Raw genomic sequence first — 5,563 nt, 5'->3', positions numbered from 1 at the left:
AAGAAGAGCCCAGAGCTCGTGTGCATGTGGGCCGTCTGAGGCTGGAGGCTGGGTTCTGGACTTGGTGCTGCGGACTTTGCAGAGTAATGGAGCCTGGCTCCACCTGCAGAGACAAGGAAAGCACCCTCATGCTGGACGGGTGGCTGAACCGAGGGGCAGTTGTCAGTTTGAGTGGGAAACACTCTGGACTTTGTTATTCGGCAAACAGTTTGTATAAACCCACAGCCAGCAGTCCTGAGCCTGGGAGTCCCAGGAGTCCCTGAATCCTGGGTGAAGTCTCTGCGTTCACCAACTGCAGGTCGATTTGGCTGGGAGAGAGGGTGGCAGGGCAGGGGCGGGGGCCCGAGGAGCAGGGAGAGGAGTCTTCTGCCAAGGTCCCCAGCCCCAGCCTGCGCATTCTACCATCTCCCTTATTGTACCTGGGTCTCCTGAATTTAAGGGACGCTTGATGCATCCCAGAATGTGCAGGGGACTGAGCTAAGCCGGGTATCCTGGGACTGGAGGAGAATGAGCTTCTGGAGCCTTCAGGGAGAAGGAAAACACCAATGAGTGGCCTTTGTACTCAAGGCTCAAACTGTCTCCAACTGAGACGTTTCTAGTAGCATAATTAACACAGGGTTTTTCTTTTCCATAGAGAAAGGCTTTTTCAGTTTTAAATGAAAATTACTTCAAATGAAGCATGTGATTTTAAAGCTGAGAAATAGATTTTAGGATTTGGGGCTGGAGGCAAGTATTACATACTTGGCCTCGGGGTGGCCAGAGCAAGGACAAAAAGCGCATAAAATTCCACAAGAGACACACCAGGCAGGGACTACCATCTGGGTGAAAGATCTTGGCTGTTTTCCTTGTCCCAGCCCTGCAACAGTGCATGCCTCTAAGTTGGGATCATGGCTTCAACTGAAACGGAAATAGCAGCTGCTCTATTTACATGGTCTTGAATCTCAGAGGTTACTCTTATACGTCAGTATTTCTCACTGGAGGAATTTAACAAAGTACCTGAAATGCTCTGGTATTAAATATTTTTGTTAACTGTGAAGTTTGAAGTGGAGGAGAAGGCATTTGAGAAAGGAGTGCTTGCCAAGATGTGCGGCTTATTTTTAGATTCTCATCCTCTGATTTTTCTCCCCCCTGAAATCACACAGAGTCACTTTGGGGGCAGAGGTGAAGTGGAGAGAGTAGAAATGTTCCAGGTTACTGGAGCCTAAAGAACCATAAAATCCACTCTGCCTCATTTATCTGGTAATAGATTCATGTGGGAATTTTTGAGGTGGAATTATAACGCTATTAACCATGAATTTTAATTTTAAGTGGCACAAAAACCATTCGGCTTTTAGATAACTTGGCTATCGGCTAGTTAATCTGACTTGAGGCAAACTAAGGAGTACAGGCCAAGCAGTCCACTCTCGGCCTTCTTCTCCGCTCTGGGCTGCTCTGTGCACCAGCTTACCTGGGTGGGTAGAAACTTGGCCCTCGTGCCCCTGATGGGCTGGGTCAGGGAGAGATGCCATGAGTGGAGGATGTAGCCTTAGAGCTGTAAAATCTGCAGCAGCCCCTGTGCTCTCGGATGACCCAGGGAGCCAACCAGCGCTCTAAGCTGTAGTGGTCAGGCCAAGCTCAAGTGTGAGCAGGGGAGGAAGGGGCTAGGCATGTTCCCCAGAGAAGGGAAGCTGTGGGGAGATTGCCCCAGAGGCAGGGGGAGCAGATGTGTTCCAGATGGGCAGAGCTAGTGCCAAAAGTTGGAAATTTCAGGAAAAAAATTTTAGTTCAGTTCAGTCCAGCAACTGCTCCAGATATTGGGGATATTTAAGCAGAAGCTGGTTGAGCATTTATTAAGGATATTGTTAAAGATCACAATCGAATGAACTCGAAGGTCCTTTGAGCCTGGAGATTAGCATGCTGTGTCTGGAATTACCTGCTTGCATTCATCCTGAACAGATGCCCTGGTTGGAAGGGCAGCCGTTTGGATCGATGGCACCAGGCTCTACACCGTGCAGCTGGGAATTCAGATATGTTTTGATTTGGATATGAACGGATAAAGCCGTATGGTTCTCCATTTCCCACTTGAACGAAAGCTGGGACGTTAGACAGACAGAAATCAATAACTGGATCTTTGCCTTCTTACATGTATGGAGACCTGTCTGTGGATCTGGATGGAGTTTGCTGGCAGGACCATTTTCTATACTGAATCTTCTCCCTGACAGTGGCATCCCCCAAAGGTTTTCAGCCTAGATGGTCTCAGCCTAGGTAGGTTTACCAAGGAAAGCAATGAGTCAAAGAGCATTGGCTTAAAAGGACCAGTTCTCTTATTTTACACCTGGAGACTAAAGCTCCAAAAGGAAAGTGGACTTGTTCAAAGTCATGCAGGAGGTCGTATCAGAGGTGTCGGAGCTGGAGTGTTCTGATTCTGGACCACAGATAGCCCCCTGCACGATTTTTATTTTAGCACAGTTATTCGGTAAATCTGAGTCTGCCTTTGTGGTTGACGTATGTGAGGGGACGAGAGCTTTTTGCTCAGAGGATTCATGCTGGCAGTCTGCACTGTCCCTGTGATCCCCACGATGGGTTTAAAATTGAAGTGTGTGCATACAGGTGTGTACAAAACCACACACCACGCCACACTGAATCCACAGGTGTATCAGGACATCTTAAATGATTCACATTTCAGTAATTTAGGGCGAAGGCATTTTCCGGGGGTGGAATCTCCCACACTCAGATAATAGTTTTGGCTGGAAATTTTCCTTTAACTAAACTCTGCCTCAGGAAGAATCCATTATTTTAGAAATTATGTGATATATCTGTTTGGAATAAAAAAGGTGCTTACTTCCTCCTTGCCGGGGTGGGAGAAGGAGTTCAAGGCCGTACTGTGAAGTCATTATGCTTGTAGAGGGCTCCTGCCTGCCCTGGAGCCCAGGGTTGTTGACCTTCTTTTCCTTCCACGAGGCCTGGTGAGCTAAGTCCTTTTGCTCTGGGTAGGGCCCCAGTAGATGGGACGTCATCTGGGCCTGTAAGTCATACTTGATCTCTGCATTGATTTATACGTTTTTACTGTGCTCTTGGTCCCAAACACAGAATTGTCACCTTGTTCTCATTGGATGTGCCTGATCCTTGCAAATTCCTTTTACATCTTGTTTTTAGTGTTGTGTGTGTGTGAAACTCTGTGTTCAAGAAAGAAGTCATAAATGCAGTAAGAACATCTTAGTGCCATTGAAGAAATGCTTTTATGATTTCTAATAAATATTTATTTTGCCTTGTTATGATCATGTTTTATCCTTGTCTTAGGTGTGCCACTATGAAGACTGACTAGAAATCGTAGGGTGTTGCTTAACATGAGTGGATAAAGGGAAGGCCACTTTTCGGACCTAAAATATTATTATTGGTCCCAGCTCAGCACACTAAGACATGCCACCTTTGTGCAGCGTTTACATCTCAAAGTATATCACGTCCAGTACCCCCATTTTAACCACTCACTAGCTCTGGAAGTAATTTGAGTAAAAGGAGACCTAGAGATTTTAAGTGACATGCCCAAGGAATCACAGCCTGAAAACCTTATAGGTTCAGGTAATATGACCCCAAGCAGGGGGTCCATCCATAGAAATCCCTCCTGTCTATCTCACAGGACCTTTATTTATAAGGAGGCAATAAGGGAATGGACAGGAAAGAGCTGATATTATTACTATCATTATTGCCCAACGTATATGTATGTGCATTTTTGCATTCTTTTGAGTTATTTTGAAAGAATGGCAGTTCTCAACTTGAATGCCAAGATGCTGCTGTGCCTTGAAGGGGTTGCAGAACTTGCAAACAATTTATTAATAAGTGATGTGCTGCATTTGGTCAATTACTTAATCCAAACGATTCCCAGAATAACACCCTTCACTGGGATATGTCTTCTCGAGTGGCAAGGAAATGGGAATTGTACACAATCCACATCCTAGCTCAAACAGGTTTCAGTCTATAATCTAGGAATGTGCCATCCATGGAAACATTCCGGGTAGACTGATAGAAAAAGGGTGGAAGCCCCTGTTGTAGTATATATTCTGGGAGTGGGATGCCTAGGTCAATGAGGATAAACAGTTTTATGACTTTTGATACTGTGAAAAATTATCTTCCAAAAGATATTTTGCAATTTTTTCAGCCTTTGAGATTGTATGATTCCCTATTTACAAAGTGCTTTCATTCATATTGGTTATCTTAATCCACTGTTTTTTAGATGGCTTGTTTAATTTTTATTTTTTTATTTATTACTTTTGGCTGCATTGGGTCTTCGTTGCTGCGCGCAGGCTTTCACTAGTTGCGGCGAGCGGGGGCTACTCTTCATTGTGGTGTGTGGGCTTCTCACTGTGGTGGCTTCTCTTGTTGCAGAGCATGGGCTCTAGGCACGCGGGTTTCAGTAGTTGTGGCATGCAGGCTCAGTAGTTGTGGCTCATGGGTTCTAGAGCGCAGGCTCAGTAGTTGTGGTGCACGGGCTTAGTTGCTCTGCGGCATGTGGGATCTTCCCAGACCAGGGCTCGAACCCGTGTCCCCTGCAGTGGCAGGCGGATTCTTAACCACTGTGCCACCAGGGAAGTCCCTGTAGACGGTTTGATGAGTATTCTTTCTCCATTCAATAGGTGGGGAAATTGAGACTTGGAGAGAGATGGAATGACAGGTAAAGGTCACAGTGCTTTTTCCTGGGCCGAGGATCCAGGTTCTCTGAGGTGTACTGGTACGCACTAGTCCAGTAGTGTCAATGAGCTCACATAACAAAGTGGTTTAGCCTAGCCTGAGCCACATTTAAGAATAAGTGGAATCCAGGTAAAGGGAGTGTGGTGGTGGGATAGGGTTTCAATAAGAGGGAACAACATGGGCAAAGACCATGTTGTAGTAGGGAGCTTGGTGCATTCGAGGACGGAGAAGCCTTTGTGGCCACATTGCTGGGAAAAAGGGCTGCAGAGGTAGGCAGAGGCTAGAGCACATAGGACTCGTCCACCTGTGGGGAGGCTTTGAGATTTCCTATCAAGGGTGAGGGGAAACCACCCAAAGCTTTCACACAACGGGATTATTGAATTTCCTTTTTTTTTTTTTTTTGCGGTACGCGGGCCTCTCACTGTTGTGGCCTCTCCCGTTGCGGAGCACAGGCTCCGGATGCGCAGGCTCAGCGGCCATGGCTCACGGGCCCAGCCCCTCCGCGGCACGCGGGATCTTCCCGGACTGGGGCACGAACCCGTGTCCCCTGCATCAGCAGGCAGACTTAACCACTGCGACACCAGGGAAGCCCGAATTTCCCTTTTTTCCCCATAGGGTTGCTGGCTTAAAAGGGTGTAATTTTCCATCCGCCATCATTTGGCATATAGTGACAGTCTGAAGAGTGTGGCATGGAGTAAATTCTACCTGGGAGTGATGGGGACACTCAGGACGTGACTGGGAAAGAAGGCAAGAAGGCGAAGAGGAGGCAGAGACATTGGTGGAATATGAAGACATTTCAGTAGAGAAGGAATGGTTGAGCACGCTCATTTACTCACCTGAACTTTATCAGGCATTTAGTAGGTTACAGGTGCTGAAAAAGACACTGGTAATGTCCCCA

This window comes from Phocoena phocoena, chromosome 19, assembly GCF_963924675.1.
Source record: "Phocoena phocoena chromosome 19, mPhoPho1.1, whole genome shotgun sequence".
In the NCBI taxonomy this organism is placed as follows: Eukaryota; Metazoa; Chordata; class Mammalia; order Artiodactyla; family Phocoenidae; genus Phocoena; species Phocoena phocoena.
The sequence above is the reverse complement of the archived record's forward strand: the minus strand, read 5'-3'. Positions refer to the sequence as shown.